This window comes from Falco naumanni, chromosome 9 (genome assembly GCF_017639655.2).
Source record: "Falco naumanni isolate bFalNau1 chromosome 9, bFalNau1.pat, whole genome shotgun sequence".
Classification (NCBI taxonomy): Eukaryota; Metazoa; Chordata; class Aves; order Falconiformes; family Falconidae; genus Falco; species Falco naumanni.
The window spans coordinates 35381243-35396602 of NC_054062.1; the positions used below are offsets into that span (position 1 = coordinate 35381243).

General features: G+C 41.2%; 1 protein-coding gene across 1 annotated transcript in view; it reads left to right on the forward strand.

Moving 5' to 3' along the window:
* Nucleotides 1–6344: 6344 nt before the first annotated feature.
* The window catches only part of HERC4 (HECT and RLD domain containing E3 ubiquitin protein ligase 4), a 44514-nt gene continuing 35498 nt past the window's right edge, over nt 6345–15360 (forward strand). The window contains exon 1 of the mRNA XM_040605329.1: nt 6345–6399. The gene's annotated coding sequence lies outside the window, so the exon portion shown is untranslated. The remainder of the gene's footprint in view (nt 6400–15360) is intronic.

The following is a 15360-nucleotide window of genomic DNA, read 5'->3' on the forward strand; positions in this document are numbered from 1 at the left end:
ATACAATGCAACAGCAGATTCTGCTGTTGCCCATACGTGTGTACAATAGCCGCAACAATCACTGTGTTCTCGTGACTACCACATGTGACTTTCAGTTATACAGAGCAGGAAGATGGTGTTTATACAGCTATTTCACAAACACAAAATGTGGAGAGATGGGTAAAACTGGAAAAGGAAGAAAAAAACTGTACCATGTCTAAACAAGATTTTCTACAAGACCAGGTTTTTGCCTGTGGTTGTAATCCGATTCCAAATTACTTTAAAAAATACTGATATTGTCTTTGTAATTGGTTCTAGATTTGTTAGGGTTTGGGATTATGATTTTTTTTAAATTCTCAGTGAAAATTCTAGAACCAAAACACTAAATGTTCTATTACTTGGAAAGCTCCCTTAAGGTTCTTCGCAGTCCAGTTCTACTGAAGCAGTGATTTTGCAGATCTCTCTGGAGCCCTGTGGAGCACAGCGTTACTAACTACTTTTAGTTTACATCCCACCAACCACTGGTCTTGCTTACCCCAGGGCTGAACACATTTCTTTCTGATGTGGAATATGAAATAGTGCATTAGGCATGTTTGCTCTAGTGGGCTGAAGGAGTGACTTCCTAAGAGAGGCTTTGCAGAACTGTAACCATTTTGCTGGTCAAGTATGAATGTTGACTCATAAAGTACCCACTTTGTCTTTTGTGATAGTAACCTAGTTATACGAGCTTATTCCAAGGGCAGTGAATTGCTCCCTACCTGTGCAGCTTTGAACAGCAGTGATGTCTGTTCTTGACGCATCAGTGACTAGTTGCTGCTTGAGACATTACATTTAAAGGTCCAGTAATTTGAACATCAGGGGCAAGCCCTATTTCTCTTTTAGATTATAGACTTTAATGACTTGAGGTGTTAATAGCAATTTTCTGAATACTTCTGGTAAAGCTAGTTCAATAGTGATTTGCAAACCTTGTGTGAGATAATACGAGTTTGGTATTTCCTATTCATATCATTATGCAGTACCTCTCTTAGCATAAGCCTGCCAGGTATTATCATAGAATCATTTAGGTTGGCCAAGACCTTTTAAGTTCATCAGGTCCAACCATACACCCAGCACTGCCAAGTCCACCGCTAGACCATGTCCCTAAGTGCCACATCTACATGTCTTGAATACCTCCAGGGATGGTGATTCCACCACCTCCCTGCGCAGCCTGTTCCAGTGCTTGACCACCCTTTTGGTAAAGAAATTCTTCCTAATGTCCAATTTAAATTTTCCCTGGTGTAACTTGAGGCCATTTCCTCTGTGCGTACTGTGTGATTCTAACTCAGATTCTAATTTTAGAAATGGAGACATATCAGAAGGATGAAAGAAATGGTAGCTCTTTTCTGTAGAAGGCACAACTAATAATGTTGAAACATTCCTTCAGTGCCTGTTTCTCTTTCACCCAGCCCAGAACAGGCTTTATCATTTAACAGGGCAGCACTTAGGTGAGGATTGCCTGAGTGTTGCTACAGGATTTTTCAGTCTCATTAATTATTTAGATGAAATATGCTAGTAATTTATGGGGACTGATGCTGTTGCCAATGAAATCAGGGATTGTTCTGTCACTAAAATCAATAGGAGTCAGACTTTTCCTTTAAAGTTAATTATAACCACAGTAATGAAACCAGTCTTTCAGTCATCCACACAGAACCACAATCTCTTGTACTATCCCCATCCAGTTTCATCCAGTGTTCCATTTGCTTTTCAAAATGAATCAATAGGTAAAAATGTACCAGTATTTTGCTTTGTTGCAATAGAAATGGTACAGCTGAAAAATGTTACAAAGACCTCTGTAAAACACAGAGATAATCCCCAGAACATGAAATAATTGGTTTTGGGTGACAACTGTAAAAGCGTATTTGTAAAATCCCTTTTTTCTAAAAAACCTTTATTCAGTTGTTAAAGTGTCAGGTTCTTTAAGGTGGATTCCTTGCCTAAAAACCATGGAGGGCACTGTGTCCTTATTTTAAATGATGATAGTTTTTTTTCTTGTGCAGTATTATCCATTGTACAATACTATCTTGTAATAATATTAGCGTTTCAAAGAACTTGGTCAACTTGCAAAGATGCCTGTAATACAAAAGAGTTAGCAAAAAGTGTCTGTTCACAACCATTTTAAGGTTCCCTCTATAGTTAATATTTTATTAGGTTCTCCTACATTCTTCCTTTTGTAAGGGAAATTCTTTTTTAAGTTGGGATGTCTAAACAACATTTTACAAGCAGCTGGGTTCTTTAATTTGCAGCATTCACATTTTAAAGTGGATAGTTTCCATGTTCAAATATAAAGTGCATGAGCTCTAGTTGGAAGTACTGACGTGGCTGAGTAGGATCTCCTTGAAGTTACCACCATCTCTGGGTGCAGGGTTTGGCTTACATCAGCCTTCTCTCTGTGGTCAGTGCTACCAGACTGCAATGATTTGTAGTGGACACAGCAAATACCGATATATAGAGACTGGCAGTTGCCCAAAGAAGCAGAAGTTTGATGCAACCTGCTATATAAGATTGTTTTTTAAAATAATTTAAAAAATCAGATACAGAAAAGATGGAGATAATACTAATGAGGACTCCTATCTCTAAAGTCCAATGACTTGGTGGAGACTATGGTGATCAACAGAAACACAAGATCAGAAATGAGTGGATTGAAATTAGTCACCCAGAAACTGGGTTTGGTTTGATTACTGAAGAAAATACCAAGGGGATGCACTGTTCCATTCATGACTTTCTTTAGGCAGGTGAAGCAGGAGGAAGCTTGATGTGACATTGATGCCAAAAAGCCCAGCTTGATTGAAAGGTATGAGATTCAGAGTCAGGGTTACTACTCCCAGCATCATCAGAGACTGCAGGATCCATTCTGACGCTATAGGATTTCAGTGTCCTGATTGTGAGGCATGACTAGTCCAAAACAGATCATAAAAGGGCATCTGATAAATGCCATTTCTGCTGTCTTCACCTAATTTGGGACACACTGTGATATGTGATATTTGCATTCCTATGAGGACCCTCTCCTTCCCTGTCTTCTTTTATTTCCTCACTTTATTCCTGTCTTTCATGTCTTTCCTTCTCTTGTTTTTAATAAGAACCTGACTTAGCAGACAAGACAAATTTTGCTATGTTGTTTCAGGTCTCCAACTGAGAGAGCACTGGTTGGCACCAGCTCGCTCCGATGCTGGTACACGTTTGCCAGATCTTGCTGTAGCTGATACAACAGTGGATTTGTTTTCTTTAGATTATATGTAAAAGAGGGCATGGAGCCAAACACTGTGCTTGTACTTTTTCTGTTCTTTTCTGGGGTTTGCTCTCCCCTTTTTTGTGGCTTGTCTAATTTTTAGTTCAGATAAAACAGGATTAGACCCTAGCAACTATGGATTACCTGTTTCAACTAGGTTCTTTATCTTTCTACAGAATGTACATCTCCAAAACATCTAAAAAGGATGTTTATAGCCATGATTAATACCAACTGAACAGATTGTCAGAGGGACTGGTACAGAGTGGAGGTATCTTGTCCCCTAAATCTAAAGGAAAACAAAATACAGGAACGTTATTAAAGTGAAAACCGTATTATATACTTTATATTTTGATTATTTGAACTTTTTCTCCTTTCATTTGTATTGTAATGAAAGTTTAATTTTTTTTTTCTCATGGTAGTTATTTCTGTGGTTGATACTAAGCAGACCTGACATCTACACTGTCTGCCTTTGTTAACCGCTTACTGTTGTCGAGCGAGAGAGTCATATACATGAATGCTTTTGACGGGGTTAAGATTAACACAACAACACATTATGGATTGTATTTTTAAAAGTGGATTAAGAGTCAGTCTAGCGAGGCGTATTTGGTAACCACACAGTCTCTATTTCCAATTACACATTCGTCAAACAGAGATTTACAGTGCAGTCCTTATTCTTATCACTTAAACAGCATTGCATATCTAGAACAGAGAGCAGAATTTCATCCAGGCTATTTACAAAGAAATTCCAAAACCCTTAAAGAACAGAGAAACTTCACTGAGAGTCTATCTGTAAGTGCTTTTAACATAAAAGAACAGAATAAGTGTGGCTGTTATTTGTGGGAACCTGATTAATGTGCATCACATGGTAATGAGGAAAATGTACTGAGGGCCTTGCCTTCTGTCTGAACTAAGGGCTTATATACCATTTATACAAAACACAGGTATCTTCAGTATCTTTTTTTTAATAGGGGCATTCCAGGGTATTTCTTTGTTTTATATTAGAGTCCCTGAGGCCTACAGCAAATTAAACACGAAGGCAGCTGGCAGGAGCCTGAGGCAGCTCAGCCTAACGGTAGGGCAGATCAGGGCCTTTGGGATTCTGGAGTAACCGAAACCAGAATGAATGGCTGGTGGTTTTGGCACCAGAGGCTTTTGCGCCTGTTATAGACAACTAGAACTGTAGAAAATATAAGATCTAGTCAGATGTTTAATAGGACAAAACAGTCAGTAACTTAGTTGCCAAAATTATACTTCATGAGATACGCCCCTAATTAGAGTGCCTTAAAGGGTTGTTGCTGGAAGAGAATAAGGAGGGGACATTTATGGATAGTCTACATCTTTTAAAGTAATCTCTTGAGACCTCTTGCTTTCTGAGTACACTCAAATGAGAGTTTCAGTGGTTTAGCCAGTGTGCATGGCTGTCAGCTCATCTCTGAACTTGTGGTCATCAGATCACTGCAGCTAGGTAGGCCTGGGATAAACAGTTTGGAGGACAGCTACGTGATTGTTCAGTGAGGTGACCAGAGGAACGAACTGGAGACGAGGGCTTGACACACATCGATTAGGTAGGAGGAGAGCATAGTTTGCTAACAGTTCGCTAAAATATGACAGCAGCAAACTCCATGGAAAGGAGAGACTTACGTAGTATATTGCAATGGTGCAGCTGGATGAACTGGGAAATGGCCAGTCTGAAGGGCCACAGCTGGGGCGGAGAGATTATATCCGTACTTGCACGGAACACACCATCTCGACACATGGTGGCAGCAGAAAAGCACGGCAGCCTTTGTGCCCAGTAAAAGGCAGCAGTGGCCTCTGGGGTTAGGGGAATCCTGTGGTCTGGTTCTAGCTAGAAGAATGAGTGCTAGCTGCTAGTAGTTCACCCCTTGTGCACAGAGTCCAGAAAGCATTGACTCTGCCCAGCTCTCTGATCGTGTAGACAAGGGAAAAAAAACTTCTGCAGAAGTTATATGCCTTTAAAATTTTTCTTCCTTTGTATCAAAAACAGTGCCATTTTGTAATGAAAACAGAACTAGGGTGTCATTCCCAAACTCTGAATCTCATTAGGTGTCTGATTTGAGAAATAGTTGCTGTTTTAACAGCGCTTCAGTGTGTCACCTTATTCTGCACACTTGAGATCAGTTTACCGGCTCCTCCCGGTGGTTCTGGCACTCTTTCCCTTATGCTGCCTCATCTGTCTGGAACGCCTTCCCTCAGGCCACTGAGTCACCTTCCCACTTTAAATGTTGCTTTTTTCATTGTAATTTTAAACTGACATGCATTATAACATAATGTGTAGAAACGCAGATGCACTGCAAAAATAGTATCTATAGATACTGATGAACCTTCAGAAAACCTGTTTTTTTTAAAGATAAAACTTCACTGACAGAATTAATTTTAAAATAAAGATCTTTCTTGTCAAAGCACAAGCCAACATTCAGAGGGGACAGAGATGGAAATTAAAGTAATTTGATAGTACCAGCTTATTAAACACCATCAGTATCAGAATCACTCTGTCCAGCTGAGTAACAAGTGATATACTGATAATGTAAGCTCACTTACTGAAGTAAGGATCATGACCCAGAAAATTACCTCAGAGCAGCAACAGCAGGAGGTACTGGCCATTCTGACTAGCCATGCAAACTGTTAAGTATGCCAAATGTGACTTTCTCACAAATATATAAGACAGAGAAAGAGAAAGAAAAAGAGAGGAGGATAATAGGAAACTAAATAAAACCTCTAATTCATTTCAAATAAGTCACCTAGTAATAAAAAAAGATTATGAGTACTTTCCCAGGCCACATTTAAGCCATTGGTTCTGTTTATGCAGTTGTCAGTCTCCAGAACCGTCTAATCTCCAAACAGTTAAAATATTAATTTACTCAGTGGAAGGAGTCAAAAGATATATCACAGGATTTAAAATATATTCTGATCTGATAAACCACACATATTACAAGCCAAGTTTAGACCAACTGGTACATCAGTGACATGTAGTAATGCCATGTGCTATCACACAAGTTATAAAAAGGAATTCTCTTTCTGCCTAGGGTGCCTCTGAAAATGCTTTTTTAAATGTCTCACTTCTTTTTGCTTTAGAAAAAGAATAATATTGGAAGACTCCGAACTGTGGCACTTAGAAAGAAAATGCAAATATTATAGTAAGTATTTTTCATTTAATCTAATTAGTAAAGGCCTTTTAAAGGACAACAAAACCTTTTTGGCTCGCTTAATTGGTGGTGTGGGGCTGTGGAAGCTCAATATTTGAACTAAATTTTAGACATAATCTTAAGGTATATGCTTAATGTTAAATAAGGACAATATAGCAAATAAATTCCCATTATTTTATAAAGAAATATTTAGTAGTTTGGAAATTCAAAGACAGGATATGACTAAGCCTATGTTTTCATTAAGTAGTTAAAAAAATTTACTTTCAGTTTTCTTACGTATTTGTTGAAAAGCTAAGGGATTACCTATGTAGATCCAGCAGCATATTGTCATTTAGTGTATCTATATAACTTCATATTGTCTAAGATTTTGTCATTTGGGTGACTAGAGGCAGTCACCTAAATCTCACCATTTTTTGAAAATCAAAATACACATTTTGAAGAGACATACTTCAGAAAGTCGCAACCATAATGTTAATAACCCATGGGTATCGTATATGAGAATTGTTCCTCCTGCATAGAGTGGATGTGTTTCATTGTGCATTGAGCTGTTGAATAGGATTTAAGATGTTTGAGTGAATAGAGAAGTTTTAAGTGGGAGCTGGAGCAGGAAGGGGAGCCAGAACTGCTGGTATCATGCTGTGTTGGATAGAGTTTATGTGAAATGCATTTCAGTTTGCTGACTGCACTGCATGAAAAGAGTATAAACATGTATTTTTTCATACTTGAGATACTCAGTTGTGGTTTTCAAGCTGTGATATAAAACGCATCAAGACTTGACTAGTTTAAATTGGCATTAGTTCCATTGACTTCCATTGAGAAACAATTTACCCATCTGAGGGTTTGAGCTGGAGGAAAGGGAAGTGTGGAAAATGACAGCTTTCATTTATTGGCCAGGGAGGGCCAAGAGAAAGAACTCAGTGGAAAGAACTTCCAGAGTTTTCCTAGCCTTAGTCAAGATAATGAAGTTTAAAATCCAAGAACCAGTGAATAATTTGATTCCCAAGAATGAGGCCTCCAATAACAGCCTCCACCTTGCAGATATGGCTACTTTCTGTGCCCTCCCAGGGGCTCCTTTTGATTGCATTATTGAAACTATTAAGGAAGTATAACAGTGCTCCATGCATTATTGTTTCCTTTCCTGGTTTTGAAAAACTTGGGAAAGAAACTGTTTACATACTGTATGCTTCCTAATCCTGAAATACTTTTTCTCTATGTGCATCGCACAAGAGAAAACTTTTGGTTCTTTTGCAGAGATGTGAAGATCTCTCTGCTCTAGATCCTGAGATGCAGGATATGATGCAGCCAAATGCTTACATCAGAAAATACATGACAATGAATATATTATTAGTTTCCTGTTTTATTCTTTTTATGTTGATCACCATATGTCCAAAGAAATTATAGCAGAGGCAAGCATGGTATTTAAATCTTTAATTATAGTTTTTAAAATATTGCAGTTCTACTTGTCAAATGGCATTTCTTTTAACTTGATGTAGTTTTGTTAGAAAACATCAGGAAAATTAATATAATAACAATATCTGTTGTGTTGTTACTTGGGCAAATATTGAGTTCTGTGTCCAGTCAAAATTAGCTGAAAACTAAGGTGTAGGAACTTTTAAAGCTAAGACTTTAAAATTGTATGTATTGCTATTAACTATTTTTGAACTAAATCTTAGTCAAAAGATAAAAGTTTTCATAAATTTTACTTCAAAATGTGCAGGCAATGCAATCTGAAATACTAGACTTTTAAGAGATCATTGCTGATATAACTCACTGGAAATTATGACTATTTGTAACCGCAATAAACAAAACACTTCTAGGTTCACGTCTATTACAATTCTTCGGAGAAGTCAGTAGGGATTATTATAGTTATGAACAGACTATTTTAATGCTTATGGTTATTATAAACTCAGAAGACAAAGCAAACATGTTTCTAATGTTGATGAGCTATTTAGAGGCTCAAACATAAACAAGAGGTCAGAAAAAATCATAAAGATCACGTCATTTGCCTCTCAGAAAAAGTGATTTTTAATCCTAATGCTGTTTATTACAAAGCAACCACTTGGCCATAAGGCCAAATAAGCATTATTTTTGTTGATTTTATAAAAAAAAAAAAAGTTATACTCAAAGGAATTTAATTTGTAACATTTCTGTCTGTTAAAGAGCCAGTTTGTTTGGCTGAGTTTGCTACAAGCTTGTAAGCTTACAGTATTGTTTGTATTGAATTGCCTGCAAAATTTTATCACATTGTGCACATTATTTTTTTACAAGTCTACGGGCTAAAAAATAATGTGGAAGTGTTTTCTGATTAAATTGGAGTTTCAAGCTGACTTTCTTGCTGATAATCTGTCTGGGTTTGGATGTCTCCACTGGGTCATGGGGCATACAGGAGCTGCTGTGTCTCAGTTGGATGCTGTGGAAATGCTGTGCCTTTTCCTGAGACAGTCTTGGGGACAATCTCCCAGGGATCCAGTCCCTAGGACTACTCTTAGATCTATGTCTGTGTATGTTTCAGAGTGACTTTGTTGCTCTAGAGCCCTGCCTAGAAGCTGAAAATAGCCCTGTATGCTTCCTTTATGAAAGTAAAAATATGTGTGTTAAGTGGGGACTATCCAGTACCCCTCAAGTGATCATTTCTGAAGGGGATCAGTGATCATATTTAGTGGTGTCCTAGTGGCTTGCTGACATCAATGACAAGAAATCCTTCATCAATCAGACATAGTGATGAATCACTGCTACCTCCCTCATCCAAGAAAAAAAAAACACAGCTAAATGCTATGGAGGTTTGGCACAGGTGGCTGCTCTACTGTTTCTGCTTCCAAGTGATACATAGTTGCTTTAGCCTCCCCCTTACAAGCTTGAAGTTTTAAAATGAAACAGCTTTTTGCATGCTGCTAGACCAAATAAACAAAGAAACCTTACCCTAGAGACACCGTCCCAAGATTTTCTGGAGAGAAATACGAGCCTCTAAATAACTCATATTAAAAAATCAACAACAAGATTGTCAGCATTTTACACAACTCCAGTGTCAGTAAACAGAAACAAAAGCTTACAAGATTGTGGTGATTTTTCTTTCCTAAACAGGAGCTTAAGAGTATTGGCATAGATCTCTGGGAACGTGAGGAGTCAATAGGTTTCTCTACATATGAATTGTGTGTAGATAGCAGCAGTGGTTCAATTTTTCACACAGCTATGAGGATTTGATTGCTCATCTCATACAGCTCACTTCCCTTCTGTCTCCAAAATCAAATTATTATTTTTAAAAATCTTTTATTCTAGTGCTAAAGTTGAGACCTACAACATAGGAAATTCAGACTTACAGTCCTCCAAGGACTCCAAGCTCTGACTGCTCACACGTAATTTCTGTGGAGCTTCTTAACAACCTCAGGAAGAGAAATCTAATTTTCCATCTGTCCAAGAGTCTTTGTCCACTCTGAATATTTAATCCACTTTTTGACCAGAGATCTCCTGTACTGTGGTTGACAACAAATGGCACAGATTCATTACCACTTTGACACCACATTTCAGTCCATGCTATACCAAACATCTATCAGTTGCTAACTGCACAAAAATAGATCTTAGAGTGTCATGCCCCTCTGGGTTTCAGTAATACATGTGAAATCATGAGTCTTATCCTGAATTAAATCGCAAAAGCTGAAGAGTACTGTCCAGTCTTGTTTACTAAACAGAAATATCTTTGTTGTAAAATAGTCCCATATTTTTGAGCGATAAGTACTAGCAGAAACATCTGGGTGTAGTTTGAACATACTAGTCACAGTTTATGCCTCAGAGTTATTTTCTTCACAGCTATTCTTCATGGAGTCCTACCATAGGACCAGAGAAAATAGCATGTCCTTATAATTGTCTAGGCACAGGGCCACAGGCTACTATACCTAGCTGATGGTGGAGTCCTCAGCTTTCTAGAGACGCATGCTGTGTCATCTTCTCTCCTAGCAATCAGTCCCAACATCCATTTCATGTCATGCCTGTTGTGCCCTCTGATACTCAAACGTTTCCTTACAGTTTCTTTTTTCTCCTCATCTGCAAGCGTTACTCTGGTCTAGGACCTTTTCTTTCATTATTTCTGTTCCCATGCCCAAGCACATCCATGCCTTCTTGCTACTGCCTGGGAAGGTGGTTTTTTTCTCTCAAATTGTACTCCTTGTAAAGGCAAGGACTTTATCACCCAAGAAATGGGGTGGGAGAAAGAGCTGAATATCGGGAAAAATTCAGTGTGGCTCAACAGAGAGGGGGCTTTATCATGGTATTTCTGGTTTCCAAACCAGCACGATTTTTTCTTCCATTCCACACTCTATTCCAGTAACGACAAACTTAATTATGTGAAGAAAATGCCAGCTTCCTCTACACCTCTAAGAAAGAGACCATCTGTGTCATTTTCAGAGTTAGTTTTCCCTTCTGCTGTCTCCCAACCCCTCTGAGAGAACAGAGCCCTCCACCCCGCCTCTGATTACAGGAGCACCTTACTTCTTTCACAGTCAGGTCACCCTGTGCGTGGGATAAGAAATGACACTAAACAGTCCAACACAGAAATTTGCAAAGAAGCCAAGAGTGCTCACCATGAAGCGTTGTGACCAGCCTGTGTGTGAGCCTCAGTTCTGGTGCTCTCCTGTGCCTCTTTGTTCTCCTCAGTGCAGGCTGCTACCTTTCTGCTGCTCTTTACGAAATAGTAAGAAGGCTAATTTTAGGATGCTTCATCATCCTGCCATGCAAAGACACAGTGTCATGTCAGAATCAGCAGCATGTGGCACCACTTGGAGCTGCTATTTTATAAGCTGAGGTTCAGCGTGTTCTCTGCACGGCAGAACTGGCTCAATTATTGAGCTTGTATTCCCATAGGATTGCACCTTAAAAATCAAAGGTCAGTTTCAGCCTGACCAAAACCCCAGTTTAATGATGTGGGAACTGATGTCTCAGCATCCAACACCTAAGCCAAAAAAACCAGAAGATTACATGGGAATTTCCTGGTGTTTGGTTGGCACCTGGCCTGCTGCATTATTTATAATAGAAAAATTCATGTAGTAGTGCGAAACATCACTGCAATAAGAAGAGAATGTGCCACGTGCGGGAAGGGGCTGCACTCCCAACCCTCTGTGTAGGATGCTCGAAAATGTTCAGCATCTTAAGCCCCAACCTGCAGGTGCCTGGGCACTTATGTGGCTTCTGCCATACTGCCAGGATATGGGGTGGTCACTCTGAGTGCCAGTTGTAGTTTGTGTGGGCCTGGGGATATTGGATCCATGCAAGAGTTTGTGAGCACGGGAGCTTCATGCCTAATGCAAAGGTCAGCTGGTTGTTTCCTTCATTGTAATCTTCCTGTCCAGGTTTCATCCTTGTCCTTCACTGCTTTTCCATTTTCTTTACATCTTCCATCCTATGAATAGCATTCTTGTGGCTATTTCAGTTACATTTTGTGGCCTGAGAGGATGAGAGGAACGGGGTGTTGCAGGTGTTTGGTTTTGCTTATTGTATTTTAAGGTATGACAACTCAGCTTATCCTTAAACAGTTCCCTTAATTAGACATCTCGAGTTAGACACAGAACTTGCAATATTTTTGATTTAGTATTTAGATAGATTTACCATCACAAACAGGTCAAAAACTGTTCATTTTTTTTCACGTCACCATCAGTTAATAAATAATTTGTCTTACTGGTAAGCACATTTGCATTTGAACTAACCAGAGTCATTACAGTGAGCAGGGTGGGCAGAGGGAGAACTAAAACATACTCAGCTATAAAGTAGCAGACCATATAAAACGTGTGTGAGTTATCTGTCTGTGTACACGGCCACTTTCACTAAGAGAACTTCCAGTAAAACTGAAATGGCATAAAAGGTTCTGACTACCTTGTTTGTAAGGCTATTTGCATTCTAAAGCCTTTGTCTTAATCAAGAATATTCTACACAAAAGCTTCACACAAAGGTTAGTAATTTCTCACAGCAAAATGCTGACATCTCTAATTTCATGTTATCAGCTGTTCTGGACACCCATTTCTATTTTCTGTATTCTGTGACACATCAAAGTATAAAACAAAGGTGTTTGAGATGAGGAATTAATGTTTATAAAGTACGTACTGACTGTTGCCAGGAGAAAATGGAGGCAGAAAGCAGAGTCCACCTCTGTTGTTAGCTATACAGAAAGTTTTGTGCTGTAACACCGCAGCCTTCAAAACTGTGTTTATTGATTGGAAGATATTTTCCAGTGATAAAGCATAAAGTATACTTTAGTTAACACTATATATTATTTTTTTCATTTTTGTATTATCTGAATGGGTGATTAACTGGGGTACAATTTAAAAACCACAATTTTGCTGACAGCAATCACCAGGCAGTAGCCAAGCATTGCTATTTTAATGATGGCAGGGCAACTGAAAATAGTTTCCTACTTGTTGTGACCATCAATGAGAAGACCATGCATTTGTAATAGGAAACCCTTTGTGCTAAGGCACTCCGAAGGAGTAAATGCCTTCTCCAAAGTTAACCAGATTTAAATTTCTTGTTTTCACAGTATTTTGCATCAATACAATCAATGCAAAATACTGGGGTTTTTTGCAAGTACTATAATGGACGTTGGGAATTTTGAGATGCAAGCATGCTCACGCACAGTTCTTTTGACCACTGTGCCTACAGAGCCACATTTTGGCAGATTTAATGCCAGCGGATGCAGAATTGGTTGCCCTGAGTGTCAGGGAGGCCAGGCAGTGGTGTGGTGTCAGAGCAGGTACTCCCTTCCCGCTGCTGCCTATCTTCAGCCGCATGAAGGAAGGGGCTTTCTCAAGGCACTAAGACAGGCAGGATATGGCTTCTCCAGCACGGAGAAGAGGAGTTGCTAAGATAGGTAGTAAGTGGAATGAAAATATGGCTTATACTTTATTTGAAGGTGCATTTGAATTATTTCACTTACAGTAATCAGATTTTAGGACTAAAGTAACTTTTAAATAAAACAGCTATGTGTACCACAGAAGGAAGTTGAGGTCTGTGCAACACTGTGTGTTGTTTCAGGCTTTATTATTGTCTTATCATACTATTTTCTCATTTTATTATTTCCTCATTTAATGCATTAGGCCAGTTACACCAAAATACTTTCTTATGTAAGAATTGTACTGGGCGTATAATGTTCTCTTCAAGTACATGGACACATCCCCACACGCTGGTCAGAGGACACATTGCACAATGAATAACTATTTAAAATCTACTTGACAGGGTAATTATTCGTAGTTACCACTCTGGTGGTCTCACAAAACAAAGGGAAAAGGAAGTTTAGAAGATAAGGAATGAAATGTTTTCCTCCATTTGCTATGTGTAAGAGCTACTGCTAACCTTCTGTTGTTACATGCAGAATGGGAAAAGGCAAATAACATCTCCTCTTTAAATAACAGACCTGTGTTACTTGCTGCCTTGAAAAGTGCTGCATCATTTAGCCTTTGTCAGCTATGCAGCTTTCTCATTTTCTCAGTGCCTGAGTTCCGTGTTTCTGGTTTGGATCTTTCCTGATAAACCTACAACCCCAAGTCCTGAGAAGTCCTGTGGACTCTTACCTATTTAGGTACACAAAGGAGTTTAATGGCTGGACCAAGACATCCCATCTGTTGGGTTGTTTTTTAAATGCTTTCCATTACGGGGCAAAAAGACACCAAACACGGAACCTGCCGTACCCGTAGTTTGCAAAATGATTTGCTGTGAACTGTGCTTGGTCCTGGCCTTTTTTACTTCCTGACCTACAGAAAGGTGGATCCCAGAATTACTGCAGAGAGGCTGCTAAATAACGAAACCACATTTGGAATCCCAGCGTGGTCTGCTTAAAAAAATTGCCATGGATTTTCCTCCTGGTACTAAGCAAAATCCTAAAAAACTTGTCTAGTGTGTAAATGTATCTTAGCTGCTCCACTGGAGATAGGTGTTCAGTGGAAAAAAACGTTTATGCCCACTTTGCGTATGCTCTGACGCTGAGGAGTGCTTGCAACTGGAATGCAGAGTTCAGAAACCTGCACCCACTTCTGTGAGGGGCCGTGCTGTGCCGGCCATGGGCTGGCAGGCAGCAGGGCAGCAGGGCAGGCGGGCAGCAGGGCTGGCGAGCAGCAGGGCAGCAGGGCTGGCGGGCAGCAGGGCTGGCGAGCAGCAGGGCAGCAGGGCTGGCGGGCAGCAGGGCTGGCGAGCAGCAGGGCAGCAGGGCTGGCGGGCAGCAGGGCTGGCGAGCAGCAGAGCTGGCAGCGGCCGCGCCGGGGACAGCGGCCCGCCGTGCCTGCAGCCGCTGCCGGGCAGGCGGAGCAAGCCCCGCAGTGCGTTCCTTGCCGCTCCCCGGCGGCTCCAGCTCCTCCCGCTCACTGAGCGCGCTCCCTCCACGCCCTCGGAGGTGGGCCGGCGGCTCCCGCGGGCTCCGGAGGTCACGGCCGGGGAGCAGCAGCGCGCAGCCCCGTCCCGGGCAGCTCTGCACGGCCGGAGGAAGACGCCTCACGAAGCCCCCTCGAGCAAACCTGGCGGGACTGCTTTGCCCCGGAACATGCTCATTGGGATTTTTTCACTGCTGATGTAAAACCAGTGCTGTAACGCAACGATGGTTTGTGTTTCCAAGCTGCTGGACATTTTTGCTCTCGAGAGCTTCCCCAGTCCCCTGCCGGCCTTTGGGCGCCCCGGGAGGGCGCCGGCGCCGCTCCCCCGAACCCCTCCGGGTGCCGGCAGCTTCTGCCCGGCCGCCTCACAGCCCGGCGGCGGGGCCCGACGCGGTGACTGTGACCGCGACCGCCACCTCCCTCCCGGCTTCGGTACGGAGCCCGCACCGGGACCCGCCCCGGCCCCGCTTCCGCTCCCGCTCCCGGCAGCTCGAGGGCCGCTGCCCCCGCGAGCCCCGCGCTGACGTCACGCCGCGCCGCCGTTGCGTCACCGCCCCTGGCCACGAGGCCGGGGAGGCGGGCGGGGGAGCGGGCGCGCGGTGGCCCCGCC